Consider the following 19,400-nt stretch of genomic DNA (forward strand, 5'->3'; position numbering starts at 1 on the left):
TGACTGAGCCACCCAGGTGACCCCCCTTCCCCCAGGAAGAGTTACTTCCCTTCTCTCTTCTATTTTCCACAACCTTACCATTCTAGATTTCTTGGTATAAACACTGAGACCTACATAGGCTGTACTGTGTAAATATCTAGCATAATAAATTCTACCTCAAAACTCTAGTTTTGGAATAAGCAATATGGTCTCCATATAAATTTTCTACCACAGACTTTGCAGCATGAACTTCAGATTCAACACTGAATCTCAAAGCTGGATAATATCATTTGTTGGCCTGAATCACAAATATTACTTATTCTTATCCCATGGACATAGAGTACAGCTTTCATGGCTGGGAATTAGAAAACTACTGATGATCTTGGCTCTATTTAGCCACCTTCTGGGGCCATTCTTTTCCCAGTGAAGACCCCCCCCCATGTGTCTGGATTTCAAAGATGAGGACAGTGATTTGGACTGAATTTAACCACTCTAAACTTCATATTAATTCTATGACCCTCCTGAACAATCAAATCGATCATACAACTGCACCTACTGCAACTTGAACCCCTCCACTTCAGCCTGTGAGTTGTTTAGTTCTACTGACCTATCTAGAATCCATTTTTTATTGATGTGATTATTATCATGATACTATAAAAAGCTTTTCAGACAATCCCTTCCTCATGTCATCACTACCCCAACTCCCAGCAGGACTGTCTACCCTTAACACTATATTCAGGGTGCATCTGTACATAGATCTCTAACCTCAGGGGCATAATACAGTTAAAATTGAATCATAATAAAATCTCTTATTTAAAAAGACAAAATAACATTATCATCTTAGCATTTCTTTTATTCATTTGGCCATTTAAACAAATGCTTCTTAAGTCTTAATGTGAATATGCATGATCTGAGATCCTATTAAAAAGCAGATTCCTATTCACGGAGTCTGAGGTAAAGCCAAAGACTCCAAGAATTTCCCAAATTATGTCAGTGCTGCTTGTCCACGAACTACATGTTATATAAACTATCCATTATTTATTTCAATTTCCCTTGGCTGGGTCTCCCTTATTATTCTATTCTCACTTTTAACAAGTCCCTCTAATTACACAGACATTATGATTGCAAGGTAATCCAAAATAAATGGTACTTTTCTTGCATATAAAATATTTTTACCAAGTTTTGTTTGTTCATATCCAATTGTGCCTGCATAGTTATTATAAACAATTGTCCACATCATTGCATAATATAACACACTTCGTACAACATACTAAAGAAAATATTTCAAAACCCTTTCTTTAGCAAATCCATTTTCATATGCATTGACTGATGTTTAAATGTATGAAAACTGAAGAGGATCAGAATACGTAACCTCAAAATATGCCACTTTGGCATGTGGATTATTTTGAGTTTAAGGCAATCAAGATCCAACAGCCTCAAGGAAAAAAAAAATAATTACCTCTCCCTTAATTCTCTAAAAGAATTTAGATAGGCCACCAGACCCAGAAAGAGAACTATTACCAGAATGACCGATCTCTATGGCAGGATAAACACCTAATTACCAACACCTGTTTTTCTTATTGTCCTGTGAATGACCACCACCACCACCACCCCAGCTTTGAATCCCCAGGTTCTTAACCCATTCCTTAACTCAAGATGGCATATAATCTTCACCTGCCTGACTTGCCCTTGGGGCTCATATTTTTATGGGCCTCCCACACATAAGAAATTCAATTTGTTTTTTCTCCTGTTAATCTTTTTTAAAATTCTTTTTAAAGATTACATTTATTTGAGAGAAGGAGAGAAATTGAGAGTGAGAGCATAGGTGGGGGGTAGAGGAAGAGGAAGAAGTAGGCTCTCCTCCAGGGAGGGAGCTTGATGTGGGTATCAATCCGAGGACCCTGGGATCATGACCTGAGCCAAAGGCAGATGCTTAACCAACTGAGTGACCCCCATGTTAGCCCCTATTAATCTTTCTTGTCAATTTAATTATTAGACCAGCCAAAGAACCTAGAAGGGTAGACAAAAAATTTTCCTCCCCTGAAAAACAGTCTAATGAAAAAAGGACCTTGTCTAGATAAAGTCACATGATTGTGAGCAACTGAATCAACTCTGCATTATCTAATTTGGTCCCATACACTGGCCTGACCCTACCTGCACGAGTCATTCAGCCCTACCTGTACTCTGATATAAAGCAGATAAATCAGAGGGGTGGGGTGCCTGGGTGGCTCAGTCAGTTAAGCATCTGACTCTTGGTTTCAGCTCAGGTCATGATCTCAGGGTCCCGAGATCAAGCACCATATCACGCTAAATACTAAGTGCAGAGTCTGCTTGAGATTTTCTCCCTCTGTCCTTCCCCTTAACCCCACTCACATGTACTCTCTAAAATAAAATAAGTAAAATCTTTGAAGCAGATTAATCAGAACCCTCATCAGCTTCATCTCCACAATGGTGCTGGGGGATGTTGCTTGGTGGTATCTTTCCTCTTGTTCTAACCCTAAGTGTGTGAATTCCTCAGTTACTGTCTCAGTATTCAGATCCTCCCTTCTTTCTGCCTTATTTCATGAACCTGCATTCATCATTCTTCCCACTAGCCCTCTTTCTTCATCCCCTCACTTTGTTATACACCTGTTCAGAGTGGAATGGGGTAGGTTAGGATTGTAGAGAGATGACTGACAAGCAAAGGAGCATAAAAAGAAATGACCAAATGTGCAATAAGTACCAAGCCATATGTTCAGTCTGACTTCACACTAAGCAGCCTCACAGTTACCCAAAACAAACTGAGTCTCTGCCTCTAAAAACTCAGCTTTCATTTCCAAGGAAATTTTGATGGAAAACGTGAAACCTATTGTGCCTTTTCTCTTCAAGTGACATCTCCCAAGCACGATCTGCTATTTTGCTGGTTTTGCTGGCAGTGAAAAATGCCAAGCACAGATCTAGTCCGTGCAATTTTGAGGTATAAGACCTTTTTCTGGGCTAGAACAATACCACCACAAAGAAAAACCCATCTTTTGTGCCGCTATCAGCAGGCAAGAGCTGCAAAAACAGGAAAGGTTGGGGCACCTGAGTGGCTCAGTGGGTTAAAGCCTCTGCCTTTGGCTCAGGTCATGATCCCAGGGTCCTGGGATCGAGCCCCACATCGGGCTCTCTGCTTGGCCGGGAGCCTGTTTCCCCCTCCCTCTCTGCCTACTTGTGATCTCTGTCTGTCAAATAAATAAAATCTTTAAAAAAAAAAAAAAAAAAAAAGGAAAGGTTTACATAAGAATAAGAAAGTGCCCAAGTGTTAATCCATTTTTATAACTATGCTTGACCCCAAACTTTTTATAAGCTTCTGAAATATTGAGGTAACTCTTTGCTTACTTGTTCCACCTTCCTTTACAAAACAAAAGTAGTCTAGAAGCAGGGAATTACCTGAAGTCACAATCAAAGTGACACTCTTCCCTGACCAGGCCACTTTCTCCAGGGCAGAAAAGTAGTGGTACAGATGGCAGCCCAGGAGTCTGGAAAAAGGAGACATGGTTATAGTGCTATGTGGCCTTGGTGGAGTGGGTGGGGGAGGGGAGAGTTGCTCTGGGGTCTCAGGCTCATCATCACTTGTGAAATCCAGTTAATTATAAAGCTCCTTCTAGTCTAGCTATTCTTTTCTTCTAGGAATGAAGTCTGGTAACTTATCTTTTAGCTAAAGACAGGACAGAAACACATAACTACAGAAAAAATAAACATTCTTCAGAAATTCCTCCCTAATTATGATCATATCATACTTGAGCCATGTTTACCAGTGCTTATATGGAAATGAGGAAAATTTTCTCAGCCTCTTGAAAGTCTTTCTAAATTTCTACATTAATGGAAAGGGTCCACTTACAACAAAGTCTCATTCATAAATTGATCTTAAAAATAGTCAAGGGATTATAAATTACAAAATTAAAATCACTTTTTATTTCATCATGGCAATATATAGAAAGAATATAAGCTCCTATATGATAATCAAAAGATAGTTCCTTGAAGACTTCCTAAGATCTTAGTATTTTTTTTTTCATTTTATTTCTTTTCAGTGTTCCAGAATTCACTGTTTATGCACCACACCCAGGGCTCCATGCAATACATGCCCTCCATAATACCCACTACCAGGCTCACCCAACACCCTCACCACCCCCTACCCCTCCAAAACCCTCAGTTTGTTTCTCAGAGTCTGCAGTCTCTCATAGTTGTCTCCCCCTCCAATTTCCCCTAACTCCCTTCTCTTCTCCATCTCCCCATGTCCTCTGTGTTATTCCTTATGCTCCACAAGTAAGCGAAACCATATAATTATCTCTCTCTGCTTATTTATTTCACTCAGCATAATCTCCCCCAGTCCTGTCCATGTTTATACAAAAGTTGGGTATTCATCCTTTCTGATGGAGGCATAATATGCCATTGTATATATGGACCATGTCTTCTTTATCCATTCATCCGTTGAGAGGCATCTTGTTCTTTCCATAGTTTGGTGACTGTGGCCATTGCTGCTATGAACATTGGGGTACAGATGGCCCTTTTCTTCACTCATCTATAAATACCCAGTAGGGTAATTGCAGGGTCATAGGGAAACTCTATTTTCAATTTCTTAGGGAATCTCCACAGTTTTCCAAAGTGGCTGCACCAACTTGTATTCCCACCAACAGTGTAAGAGGGCTCCCCTTTCTCTACATCCTCTCCAACACATGTTGTTTACTGTCTTGTTAATTTTGGCCATTCTAACTGGTATAAGGTGGTATCCCAATGTGGTTTTGATTTGAATCTCCCTGATAGCTAAAGATGATGAACATTGTTTCATGTGTCTGTTAGCCATTTGCATGTCTTCTTTGGAGAAGTGCCTGTTCATGTCTTCTGCCCATTTTCTGACATGATTATCTGTTTTGTGTGTGTTGAGTTTCAGGAGTCCTTTATAGATCTTGGATATCAGCCCTTTGTCTGTAGTGTCACTCCCATTCTATAGGTTTCCTCATTGTTTGGTTGACTGTTTCCTTTGCTGTGCAGAAGCTTTTGATCTTGATGAAGTCCCAAAAGTTCATTTTCATTTTTGTTTCCTTCGCCTTTGGAGACATGTCTTGAAAGAAGTTGCTGTAGCTGATGTCGAAGAGGTTACTGCCTATGTCCTCCTCTAGGATTTTGATATATTCCTGCCTCATATTGAGGTCTTTTATCCATTTTGAGTTTATCTTTGTGTATGGTGTAAGAGAATGGTTGAGTTTCATTCTTCTATAGATAGCCGTCCAATTTTCCTAGCACCATTTATTGAAAAGACTGTTTCCACTGTATATTTTTTCCTACTTTGTTGAAGATTATTTGACCATAGAGTTGAGAGTCCATATCTGGGCTCCTTACTCTGTTCCACTGGTCTGTGTGTCTGTTTTTGTGCCAGTACCATGCTGTCTTGGTGATCACAGATTTGTAGTAAAGCTTGAAATCAGGCAACATGATGCCTTCAGTTTTGTTTTTCTTTTTCAGCATTTCCTTAGCGATTCGGGGTCTCTTCTGGTTCCATACAAATTTTAGTGTTGCTTGTTCCAGCTCTTTGAAAAATGCCAGTGGAATTTTAATCAGGATGGCATTGAAAGTATAGATTTCTCTAGGCAGTATAGACATTTTAATAATGTTTATTCTTCTGACCCATGAACATGGAATGCTTTTCCATCTTTTTGTGTCTTCTTCAATTTTTTTATGAATATTCTGTAGTTCCTTGAGTACAGATCCTGTACCTCTTTGGTTAGGCTTATTTCCAGGTATCTTATGGTTCTTGGTGCTATAGTAAATGGAATCTATTCTCTCGTTTCCCTTTCTATATTTTCATTGTTAGTGTATAAGAAAGCAACTAATTTCTCTACATTGATTTTGTATCCTGCCACATTACTGAATTGTTGTATGAATTCTAATAGTTTGAAGGTGGAGTCTTTTGGGCTTTTCATATAAAGTTACTTTGTGGTTTTTAAGAGCAAAAATTCTTAGCTGAGAACAATGGACTGCTGAGAGGATGATAAATATGTATCCATGGAAATATCAGAACTTCTGGTATGAGGGGTTGGGGAAAAAGATCTTTCAAAACACATCCCCTCAGAACCTCTGAAATATGATGCTTGAGAAAGACAAGAAATGTTCCCCAGGAGAACACATTAAGCATGCATGACGAATGGAAGCTGGGGGGGGGGGGAGTGTGAGAGAGGGGAAGACCTCAGAGCACACTTATTAAAAAACAAGACAATGGATCCATCTGACTCACTCACAAGTCTTAGAGATTGCAAATAGCCACAAGGACAAAGAGAAAACTGTCAAAGATTTTTATTTCTCAAATTATCTTTGTCAGGATTCCATAGAGCATGCTTTTTAATATCACAGATTATATTTGGTCATAGGTGTAGAAGTTGTCAAGGCTTGAAGTGAGTTCAACTCTAATTTAATTTAACCCTCCACGGTCTTGAGTCAGAAAGCAGTAAACAAGTCCCCCACTTCTAGTGGCCTGAGGGAGTATGAGGCCTAAGGGGCTTCTTTAATCTAGACATGAGCAGGTGAATGTACACTGAATTAAAACTCCTATATTGTTATGTGCAATGCCCTTTAGAGGGAATGAAATAGAGACAGAGAGGGACCAAAAAAAAGGGGGGGAGGAGGTGGGAAGCAAAAATGAAAAAGGAATAGAATCTAAAATTAAAATCTAAAATATCAGAAAAGGGGCAGAAGATTAAGCACAGGCTTGCTAAACAAATCTCCAATGCTAGGTCTCAGAGGAACCTGTTGAAATGTGAAAGAAGTCATTTTTTTGTTAAATCAAGGGAAGATTTATGTTAAAAACTCAGGGGCACTAAACTCCAACCCTAGGGAAGGGCAGGCAAAGGAAAATACACTTAGTTTCTAGAAAGATTCATACAAATTCAGTCATGATGGCCACTGTCTGGGTTGATAATGAAAGACATACCTTTGGAGGTTTGGGCCCTAATCATTTTATGCTGATATCTGGGAGGACAAAGTTGTAAAAGCTGATTATATCAATTTATAAACACATTCTGGGCTAGAATGAACATGAGAAAGGCTCTAGAAGTCTTTGTCTTATACTTAAATTTTCTATCCAAATTGACAAGCCCTTCTGCTGCTGCTTAAGTAAATCTATAAAAACATGTGTAGGGATGAAAAAGTTTTTCCTTTTTTCCTTGAAGTATTCTATGGCTAATCTTATAATTAAATTGATAAAAGACAGATTAACAGGAGAAAACCAAACAGAAGTTTAGTAACATGTATACCTATGGTATACAGGGGAGAATCCTAGGAAAACTGTGTCACTCTATTAAATGGCCAAACCATCACCTTAAATACCATCTTCAGCTAAAGACAGGATTTTGGGGACAGAGGGCTAGTTGAGGGAGGTTACTAATAAAAGACAGAGAACAAGAGCAAAATTTGTTGTGCAGATTTAGGCTGTTGTCTTTTCATTTGATGAGGGTTTCTACAGATTCAGAGTCGCTCCCTTCCTTCTTTCTGGTATAGCTAAGGAGACACCCTTACAAATAGAGATTTCTCTTACATACATAAATATCTCTTACAAAAGAATACCTTCTTGGTTTTCAGAACTTTTCTGATATTTGCAGTTTCTTAAAAATAATCAGCCTAAAATAATCCTTTATGCCAAAGATATATATTTTGGGGTGGCAAATTCTGCTCCCCTACACATGTACAACAGACCAGCTAGAAAACATACTTCACTAAAAAAAATAAAATAAAATAAAATACCACCTCTATAGCACTCCCTAGACTCTTCTATTAAAAATCCATTTTCACTGTCACTCTGGACCTTGAGAATCATACCACAAAAAAGAGGTCCTTCCTAAGCAGAATACAGAGTTTTTAACTGGAGATGAGTCAAGATGTCTCATAGACTATAATGACTCACAGCACCAAACTTTTCAAGTCCAACCATAGCCAGGACACAGTGTCTCAGTCCCGGACACAATATTTTGAAAGACAAACTGAGGGACTAAAGGTTCTTCAAAATTGAATGGTAATGTGACCAGCTATAACTCAAGACCTGACTTTTGCTGCTCACCTGCTTGTACCCACTGACTTTAGTCCCACATTTTTTCTTAAGGTCTTCTTTCCAGTTTATCACTTACCTCACACAAAAGACCCTATGGATGGACACCTATAGGACATCCTATGACAGAAATCAAAACTACCCCTCCCTCAAGCAATAATGACTGCCCAGAGGAAGAGCTCCTGTGGCCCAGACAATGCAGACCAGATTGAGTTAAACCCCTAATTTTCACTTGTACGGATGAACCACAGAGTGACCTCCGGAATAACCAACAGTTACATTTACCTCATTATAATACTAAAATCTCTGCCTGAGGAGGAGCGCAAGCCTCATTTACATAATATGCAATGTATGTACAAACATATTTCCTTAATGCCCATGATCAACTTTATGCCTGCCTCTCTGTATGATGACAAGGTTTCTCTACCTAAACATTCATCCTAAACCTAAATAAAAAGAACCCATTCACACTTGTTTAGAGAGTCATAGCTCTGGAAGTTATTCCCTGTGATCTCCTTATTTGCTGCAAACAAATTTTACTTTGTGTGACAATTCAACCTGGTGTAATTTCTTTTTTTTTTTTTAATTTTTTCAATTTATTTATTTTCAGAAAAACAGTATTCATTATTTTTTCACCACACCCAGTGCTCCAAGCAATCCGTGCCCTCTATAATACCCACCACCTGGTACCCCAACCTTCCACCCACCCGCCACTTCAAACCCCTCAGATTGTTTTTCAGAGTCCATAGTCTCTCGTGATTCACCTTCCCCTCCAATTTACCCCAACTCCCTTCTCCTCTCTAACACCCCTTGTCCTCCATGATATTTGTTATGCTCCACAAATAAGTGAAGCCATATGATAATTGACTCTCTCTGCCTGACTTATTTCACTCAGCATAATCTCTTCCAGCCCCATCCATGTTGCTACAAAAGTTGGGTATTCATCCTTTCTGATGGAGGCATAATACTCCATAGTGTATATGGACCACATCTTCCTTATCCATTTGTCTGTTGAAGGGCATCTTGGTTCTTTCCATAGTTTGGTGACCGTGGCCATTGCAGCTATAAACATTGGGGTACAGATGGCCCTTCTTTTCACGACATCTGTATCCTTGGGGTAAATACCCAGGAGTGCAATTGCAGGGTCATAGGGAAGCTCTATTTTTAATTTCTTGAGGAATCTCCACACTGTTCTCCAAAGAGGCTGCACCAACTTGCATTCCCACCAACAGTGTAAGAGGGTTCCCCTTTCTCCACATCCTCTCCAGCACATGTTGTTTCCTGTTTTGTTAATTTTAGCTATTCTAACTGGTGTAAGGTGATATCTCAATGTGGTTTTAATTGAATCTCCCTGAGGGCTAATGATGATGAACATTTTTTCATGTGTCTGATAGCCATTTGTATGTCTTGATTGGAAAAGTGTCTGTTCATATCTTCTGCCCATTTTTTGATATGTTTGCCTGTTTCATGTGTGTTGAGTTTGAGGAGTTCATTATAGATCCTGGATATCAACCTTTTGTCTGTACTGTCATTTGCAAATATCTTCTCCCATTCCATGGGTTGCCTCTTTGTTTTTTTCACTGTTTCCTTTGCTGTGCAGAAGCTTTTGATTTTGATGAAGTCCCAAAAGTTTATTTTCGCTTTTGTTTCCTTTGCCTTTGGAGACATATCTTGAAAGAAGTTGCTGTGGCTGATATCGAAGAGATTACTGCCTATGTTTTCCTCTAGGATTCTGATGGATTCCTGTCTCACGTTGAGGTCTTTTATCCATTTTGAGTTTATATTTGTGTACGGTGTAAGAGAATGGTCGAGTTTCATTCTTCTACATATAGCTGTCCAGTTTTCCCAGCACCATTTATTGAAGAGACTGTCTTTTTTCCACTGTATATTTTTTCCTGTTTTGTCGAAGATTAATTGACCATAGAGTTGAGGGTCCATATCTGGGCTCCTTACTCTGTTCCACTGGTCTATGTGTCTTGTTTTATGCCAGTACCATGCTGTCTTGGTGATCACAGCTTTGTAATAAAGCTTGAAATCAGGTAACGTGATGCCCCCAGCTTCATTTTTGTTTCTCAACATTTCCTTAGCGATTCAGGGTCTCTTCTGATTCCATACAAATTTTAGGATTATTTGCTCCAGCTCTTTGAAGAATACCAATGGAATTTTGATTGGAATGGCATTAAAAGTATATATTGCTCTAGGCAGTATAGACATTTTAACAATGTTTATTCTTCCAATCCAAGAGCATAGAATGGTCTTCCATCTATTTGTGTCTTCTTCAATTTCTTTCATGAGTGTTCTATAGTTCCTCAAGTACAGATCCTTTACCTCTTTGGTTAGGTTTATTCCCAGGTATCTTATGGTTTTTGGTGCTATAGTAAATGGAATCGATTCTCTAATTTCCCTTTCTGTATTTTCCTTGTTAGTGTATGAGAAAGCCACTGATTTCTGCACATTGATTTTGTATCCTGCCACATTGCTGAATTGCTGTATGAGTTCTAGTAGTTTGGGGGTGGAGTCTTTTGGGTTTTCCATATAAAGAATCATGTCATCTGCGAAGAGAGAGAGTTTGACTTCTTCATTGCCAATTTGGATACCTTTTATTTCTCTTTGTTGTCTGATTGCTTTTGCTAGGACTTCTAATACTATGTTGAACAAGAGTGGTGAGAGTGGGCATCCTTGTCGTGTCTTTTCAGGTATTAACATTTTTAAAAACTTTCTGAGTTGATTCTAGTATGCAAACAATATTGAGCACAAATACTTTATTCAACCATAAAATATAGTTACATATACACAATATACATTGGTTGGCTTTGCTAATGCTGTTGCTGAAGAAACTGGGACAAACTCATCACAATAGAAACCAAAAACTCAAGAGATGAGGATTTGGGAAAGAGAAAGGGGGAAATTTATTTCCAGTGCCAGGAGCCAGGAGAGATGGCAGGCTCAAGCCTTAACAACTGACCTATCCACATGCAAGATGGACACCCAGAGTTTTATAAGGAGAGTTTCAGGGAGGTATATGCAAGAGGGCAGGCAGAGAGCCCATGATCATGGATGGGAGTTGTTGCTGTGTGTTTAGTCCAGGACCTCTGGCAAGCAAGGGGGTATGTGGGGCATGGTCTACTAGGCATTTTGTTCTTATGTTCCACCAGCTGAATATTGCACCCATTATAAATAGTCTTCTTCAGTGCCTCAAGAAAGTGTGATAAATAGGCACAATGGGTTTTTGTTAGAGCATGACTTCAGTGGTCTTGCCAATTTCTGGTTAACTATCGGGGTATATAGTTGAGTAAAAGGACTTGCTGACAACAATATACATTATGGAGCACCTGAAATTTCAAGCTCTGACCTAAGCTGCTCCTTTTGATAATCTGCTATATTACAATTAGGAAGAAACAAACATGAAATTTAACTCCATTAACAAAATGCAAGGCAAAGAACATCTATAAAATGAGTAACTGGGAGTTGGTATCTCTAAGATTTCATCTGATAGGAAAACCTAGGAGTCTAAAATAGAGTTTTCCCAAGCAAAGCAATCTTGTTAAGAATTAGAAGAGGCAAAGTACTATTTGTGACACATAGTAAATTTATCTAGATGGGAGTAAACAATAAAACAATTCATGAACTCTTCAGCCAACACCATAATATATTAGTTTGGGCACTATAATATCTGTTATAATATTCTCGGTTTCCATAATTCCCCATCCGTGCTAAAATATACCAGAAAGATGTCAGAACATGACCCATTTCAAGCACAAAGGCAATTCTAAGACTTCAATGCCTATTGCACATATCCAAAGTCCATACTAGATTTCTGGGCAAAGCAACTCTCAAGCTGTTTCCTTCCAGATGTCTCAGCATATAGATAAATTTGCTTAAATGATTTAAACTGTTTAAAGCTGTTTAAAGATGTCTTCCTCTTGAAAAGAACCTCTCTGAACCCATACATTCTATTATTTGTGTGTACAACAATTTTTTTCAATGAGACAAGGCAACCTTTTGTTCAAAAGAAAAATTTTAAATATATAACAATAATATGTGTTGTAAATGGGTAATTCCTTTATAATCTATCAGTTGATTGATGTTGTAGTTTTATAATCCTAAATGAAAACTTGAAAGCCAAATCAGTGAACTCTCATTCCATGATCAGCTGGATCTCCAGCTGTATAACACATACTAGGAATTACAGTGTAGGTTTTATGCTTGTTCTGATGATGTTACCTAGAAATGCCTGTGTCTTGCTGTTTCAATCACTATTATTCCAGTCAAATTTCCTGTACAAGGATGGGTAGAAGAAAGGGAATCACAACACTATTCTGAACACTGGTTTCTATAGACAGTGGTTAATTTGGAACTCAAGGTTTATAATTAAGGACTTAGATGGATCTTTTCCACCTCACTACATTTCTCACACCTCCCAAAAATTGAGGAAAGATTAATTTGAGATCAGCATACTCAAGCATACCAACCAAGAAAACTGTTGACTTTACCTCTAACTGCTCATTATTTTCCCAATTTTATCCCCCACTTCTTCTATAGTTATACAGTTCCTATTTTTGCCTTCAGGTCATGGACACCCAAGAAGAGAAGAGTGAGAGTGGGAAAGGGTAGAAGGGAAGTGTTATCAAGGGGAAAGGGGAAACTTTTGGGGATGACAGACATGCTCATTATCTTGATCGTGATATAATTTTCATAGGTATGTGTGTGAGTGTGTGTGTATGTATGCATATGCATATGCATGCACGTGTGTGTGTGTATAAAAACTCAGCAGATTGTGCATTCTGAACAGTAATACCATCCTGAGGACTGGTCAGCCAGTGCTACATTCCCAGTATTTTGTAAACATTCTTTACCTTGTTCTATTAATTCACAATTGAATACATAGTTGCCAGGCAAAAAAAGCCCAGCAAGTGACTGATCTAGTCTAAACTGATGTTTTAAAATGCTTAATGATTTTCATTTATGTCTGGATTTATTAACTTTTGGATTTATTATTTGAGTGTAAAAGCATGATAAAGTTTCTCCCTAGATCCTAAAATATCAGGTACTAATATGAAGTTCCAGATCAAAAATACAAACTTTAAGAAATGTAGACCAGAGCCAGTTAAATGGCTCATAAACTTTTCACACCTGTCAAGGTTTTAAATGTGTCTGGGTTTGGAGACTGAAGGCAATTTACTTTTAAAAAAATTTTTTTAATAATTTCAAACTTATTGAAATTTGCAAGTAGAGTACAAAGAACTTCTTTCCTGAATCATTTCGAAATGGGTTGCAAAACATATGCTACATCAGCCCTGAATGTGTCAGTATTTATTTCCTACAAAAGGGAAATTCTCCTACATAACCAAAGCACAGCAATTAAAATCAGAGAATTAACATTGATACAGTGCTACTATCTCATACTGACCTCATTCAACTTTCATGAATTGTCCTAATAATGTCCTTAATAGAAAAATATCCAGTTCAGAATCACATATTGCATTAGTTTTCATGTCTCTTTAGCCATCAGTGTCTGAAATAGTTCTTTACTTTAGCCCTGACATTTGTGAACTCAACTATTTGAAGATTATAGGGCAGATATCTTGTAGTGTAGTATATTCCTCAATCAGAATATATGTGAAGCTTCCTCATATCATGATTAGATGAGGCTATGCATCACTGACTGGACAATGAGAAAGTGATGCTGTGTTCTCTTAACAACCTATCAGGTACCATATCATTTCAATTTGTACCAATAATGATGATATTCATGTTGACCCCTTAATTAAAGTCTGCCAAGCTTTCCACCATGAAGATACTATCTTTCTTTTGTAAATAAGTATTTTGAAGGGAGTTTATTTGAAAATATATTAATACCCCATCCCACAGCAATCTTTCTATTAATTAATTTATACCACAAGAGTCTTGTGGTCACCTATTCTACTTATGATATTATAATTTATTACCATCATTTATTTTGATACTGAAATTTCCCCAGATTGCCCAGTAGAAGCTCACTGGATTTGGCTTCTCTGCTTTTTTCACCTGTCCCTATCATTCTTTGAGTACATCTTCCCTTTCTGGCAGAAGATCGTTCAGGCTTCTTCTATAATTCCCTTGCCTCAGGCATTTCTACAAAGATCCCTGATTCTTTTAGTTGTAGAATAGTAGTTAGAAGCCCAAGATATTGGCTTTTGTGCTATTGAATTATGCTTTTCCTATGTCATTTCAGTGGACAAAGCTAGGAAATTCACACACATCTTCCCTACACAGATCCATGTGTGCACACATCTCTCTCTCTCTCTCTCATCTCCATTACATTGCACTGATATTTCCAGGTATAATAACTAGACTTCATACAAGTCTTCTCCATTTCAATAATTGTAACTTCTCTAACAGCAAGAAACTTGGCTCCCAATTGTCCTATCACATTTGACTAAATCTTCTAGCATTATCGCCCCACTGAATAATATTCCATTGTCTGCATGTATCAGCTTATTTACTCATTCATCTAGTGGAGGACATATAGGTTATTTGATTGATTTTAACTACTATGGTTATTTAATATTTTCAAAAAGGAATATTCCTTAAAACGAAGATTTTTGGCATCATAAATTTCATATTTATATAATTTGAGGCTTTTGGTCTTAATAATTGTGAAAGTGTTATGCTTCCTCTGTCCTAGGAAAATTACATGGCATGGGAAATGGAAAGTATGGCCATGCAGAGTTAGACTGACTTGTATTTGAATACTTCTCTGCCACCTACCAGCTCTAGGACCTTGAAAACTCACTTAACCTTGCCAGCTGTGCCTGTAGACCAATTCTGATCTGAAAATGATACATTTATTGAGCCTTGCCACAACACTTTGAAAGTCAATGTAATGCCACTTTTGATGATTAATGGGCTTAACCTTAAATTCTAATTCTAATTTTGCCCTTATGCCCAAGTTTATTTTCTAGTCCTCTTCAGCTAGTTTCCTCTGTCCATCTGCCCACCCACTCACCCATCAATCCATGCATCTTATTCTTTAAAAATTAAGTGCAACTATGTGCTAGGCACTGTATTAGGTCCTGAGATGCAGAGGAGGGAGATGAAGTCAAGTGAAAAAGACAACATAAAGTGGTACATTTGCAAGATGTCATAGGGTCACAGAAAAGAGACACTGAGTCAGCCTGGGAGATGGCAAACAACAGTGTGGAAAGAGAGTAGAGAAAACAGTACAAGAAAAGGCACAGAATGAGACTTGAACCTGAGAAGCAAATAGTTCACTACACTTTATTCCCTGGCCTGGGTCCAGATGACCTGCCTGATACCTTGGCCCTTATAGCTTTTGGGCCTCCCTTGCCTGATCAAGTTTCCTAATGATAGACATAAATTCTACCCACTTACCAAACTGCTGTTCCATTTGACTCTCTAAATTTTAGGGAAAATCTGCCAGAATGTCCATTTTGGTACTCTGCTGACCTATCTGGACATGTCCATGCCCTCCAACAGACCATTCAGATTCTGAATATAGAACATCCTTTTTTGGCAGAACCTCCTTAACCTCAGGGCACATTTATTTCAGATCTTGATCTTTTCCTGTCTACTCCATAATGCGGAGTTTGTTCTGTGGTATGATCCAAACTCTGGCAGCAGTATTTGTGAGTATATTTTATAAAACTCAAAACTATGTTTCAGATTTCAGCTTCTGATAAAGGTTTCTTTTAATGTTCATTTATTGATCAGAAAAATTCACATTGATTAATCTTAGAGACTATTGGTTAAAAAAAATGAGAATATAATGAATTCAAGTAAATTATTAAATATAAATAAATATATATAATACATTAAACATATAATTATATCTATCAATTAAATTCAAATAAAATTAAAGGGAAGTATTTGATATTTGATTAGAAGTAGGATGAAATGTGAAGTTCACATGTGCACATCCTCAAATTTTCACCCCTCTGGTCAAACTTAGATCAATGGTCTTATTTAGGGTAATGATTTCCTTCTTTCTGTAAACTCCTTGAGGCTAAATGATGCTTGGTTCATCATTATGATCCTTAGCACAAAGCTCTAAAGTGAAACCAAATAAAAATATTTGTTGATTGTTTTCTGATACCTGAAAATCATTACCCTAACCTTGGCTAAATGTACCATTTCAGGACAATTCTGTGATGGGAATTAGAGCTTAAAGTATTTCTTCCTCCTCTTTACTGACACAGTAACCATTGGCATCTTCAGAAATTCTTTCTAAATATTGGTGCTTCAAAAAACCTTTCATTTCTAACACTTCCCAGCTTGGACAACCCCTAGCTTAGACCCCTCCCTCTTAATATAATAGCAACACATATAACATCTTATCTTCATATTACTTTAAACAGTTTACAAACTATTCTTCTATCAAATTATATCAACCCTATGTGTTTTTCAAGGAAGTTAGTATCATTTCTGTTTCAGAACTAAGGAAACTAAGGCTCAGTGAAGGTCACTGGTTCTTCTAAGGCCTCTCAGTAAGTTCAAGTGAGAACATAATTTAGACTCTTGATTCTAAAGCACAATACTGTAGGTTCCCATTTCAGTTCTCTAAAAAAATTGTCTCATACGTCTCTATGTGTATTGACAGGCATTTATTGTTTGCTTGTTTTAAATGTAGAAGGTATTTATCCCCTCTGCATCTTCCCCCATTCCTACTGTCTAGCATATCGCTCTACATAATACATTGCCTAGGACTTATATTGGTCTACTGAATGTGTCAGCACTATGATAAAATATTACACATTTCGTGTAAAATCCTAAAACATTGCTAACCAAAAGAAAAAAAAATCCAGAGTTTTTAGCCACGTCTTTCCCATACCTTTTTCTTATTTTCTGCTATAGAATACAGACGACAGTATACTTTCCTATCAGTATGGAGACCACTGAGACACTCCTACATTATTCAATCTAACGGCAGTGGCTTCCAAGGGGAAAATAAATACCTCGACTGAGGCTTCACTGGTCTGCATCGCATGCGCAAGCATAAAGGATTTCTTTGCTGTCAAGCTTTCAGTTGGGAACAAAATCCCCTTGCTGAGCCCTGTTGCTCACTGCAACACTTAAGATATGATTCGGCACATGGAGTCTTAGGCGTCTCTGAGCTGGTACCTCTTCTTCCATGTCCCTAAAGCTCAGGCAGGCACAAGAAATGGGATTCCTGACTATCAGTTGGTAACAGATGTGGTACAGAGAGCTGACCACCTGTCAGCACATCCAAAGATAAAATCATTTTCTTGCCACCAGTGGGCCATGCATTTGCAATAATGTTTCTGGGAATATGTCTTACCGAATCACAAGATATAAAGGGGGAAGGGGTAAGAAAAGAAAACATTTTCTTGGGACCCCATTAAATGAACAAAATTATGCTGAAGGTCAAAGTTAAAATTAAAAAAAAATATATATATATATATATATATATATATATATATATATATATATATGAAGCAGAGTCCCCATGGCAGGTGTTTATAATCTAGTTGGGGCACCATAATTCAGAATTTTAAAGATACATGGCAGTGGAAGAGAAGTTGTGAAATCTGCCACATCAGCAGTGCAACTACAAATACTACAGAAGTTCTAAAGGAAAGTGATCAGCAAATACTGAGAAGTGGAAGTAGAAAAAAGCTAATGAGCAAGAGAGATGAGTGAGAAATGAAATCTATAGAAAGTTTAGGATTTTTAACAGTGATGGGAAAGGCATATTTGGGCACATGAACAGATCATTAATATTGCTTTAGAAGCAGTGTGTGAATAATTGATTGGTTCGTAGTGCAGTCTGAGTCAGAAATTTATGGGCATAAATATTATCCTAAAGACTCTTTCCTATAGGCAATGAGAAGTCATTGATATTTATGTTAAATTGTATGACAAGCCATAAGTGACTCTTAATCTCACAAAACAAACTGAGGGTTGCCGGGGGGAGGGGGTTGGGGAGAAGGGGGTGGGATTATGGACATTGGGGAGGGTATGTGATTTGGTGAGTGCTGTGAAGTGTGTAAACCTGGTGATTCACAGACCTGGGGATAAAAATATATGTATATAAAAAATATATGTTTATAAAAAATAATAAAAAAAAAAAAAAAAAAAAAAAAAAAGCTTAAGTCAGAGAAAGACATGAAAAAAAAAAAAAAAAAAAAATTGTATGACAAGCTAAAAGTTGAGTTTTGTGAAAGTCAGCTCCAGAGTCGATAGTTCAAAAAGGGAAAAAAGTGGAAAAATGGAATCACGGAAATTTCTAGGAAATTATCAAGTCATGCAGATATAAAATAATGAGGTGTTGGACATACCTCGGAGCACTAGAAAGGTATAGGGGAATCTAGATGTCAATATGCAGAAGTTATAGATGCTGCAAGACATTGTTTTCAGCTACACGCATTTATAATTTCATTTAAGCTTGGTGGCAGTAAAATCATAAAATGGGTAAGGTGTATTTTCACAGCTATTCTCTTTTCTGACTCCTTCACTCGACAAATGTTCATTGAGTACCTATATCATGTACCAATCCCAGTATCAGACACCACCCTCATTGTTTTTGGCAATGCACTGGCTCTCCTGACCAATTTTCAGAATTGTACCCAATTTTCATTCATCAAGTTCTTTACCATCGATGCCTTCTGCCTGCTAGATAATAAATTAATGCAGAAGTTTTTGGTTGATTAAAAAAAATTGTTATTCCTAGGTAAAGCCTTTTCAACTCAGTTAAAAATATACTCCAAAAGGTCAATACAAGAGATAATAAGGATAGAAGATTTATTCCTTGTGGCCAGCTGGCAAAAGTGAAGGGAGAAACACGTTTCTCTTCATTTTATTTGTGGACATGTGCTACAGACAAAGACTTTTGGTCATCCCACTACAAATTTTCCAAAATAGCTATTGGTAAAGAACAGCACAAATTGTTCACAACTCTTACTGGTCCCCTACTTCAAAAGTTCTATGAGGCTCCTTTGTACAGCTTTAAAAAAATGTACACTATGTTATCGCCCACTTATTTGTGTTACTCATGTATGAGAAGGTAAAATGCACTATCATTCTATATTCTTTGTAGATTGTTCATTTTGATTCAAGTTTATTATGAAAATTTTAGGCAAGCAATAGCTCAGATAAAAGAAAGTTGCTCGTACAAAGGGAAGGCCCAGCTGAATAGATAGGAGAGATACCCAATGCACACAATACCCAGAAGACTCGGTAACGGCAAAGATAACTGATAAACCAAGGTCTCATTCTTGATGATGTCTACATGACATTTTGTGCTTTGTACTTCTGGGAGGGCAGGAACACTCCAGCCACTTCCAACATGAATAGCAGCTGAAGATGCCTCTGCATTCCCAAATGTGCCTTAGTGTTCTATCCAGAA

The sequence above is a fragment of the Mustela lutreola genome, chromosome 11 (genome assembly GCF_030435805.1).
Source record: "Mustela lutreola isolate mMusLut2 chromosome 11, mMusLut2.pri, whole genome shotgun sequence".
In the NCBI taxonomy this organism is placed as follows: Eukaryota; Metazoa; Chordata; class Mammalia; order Carnivora; family Mustelidae; genus Mustela; species Mustela lutreola.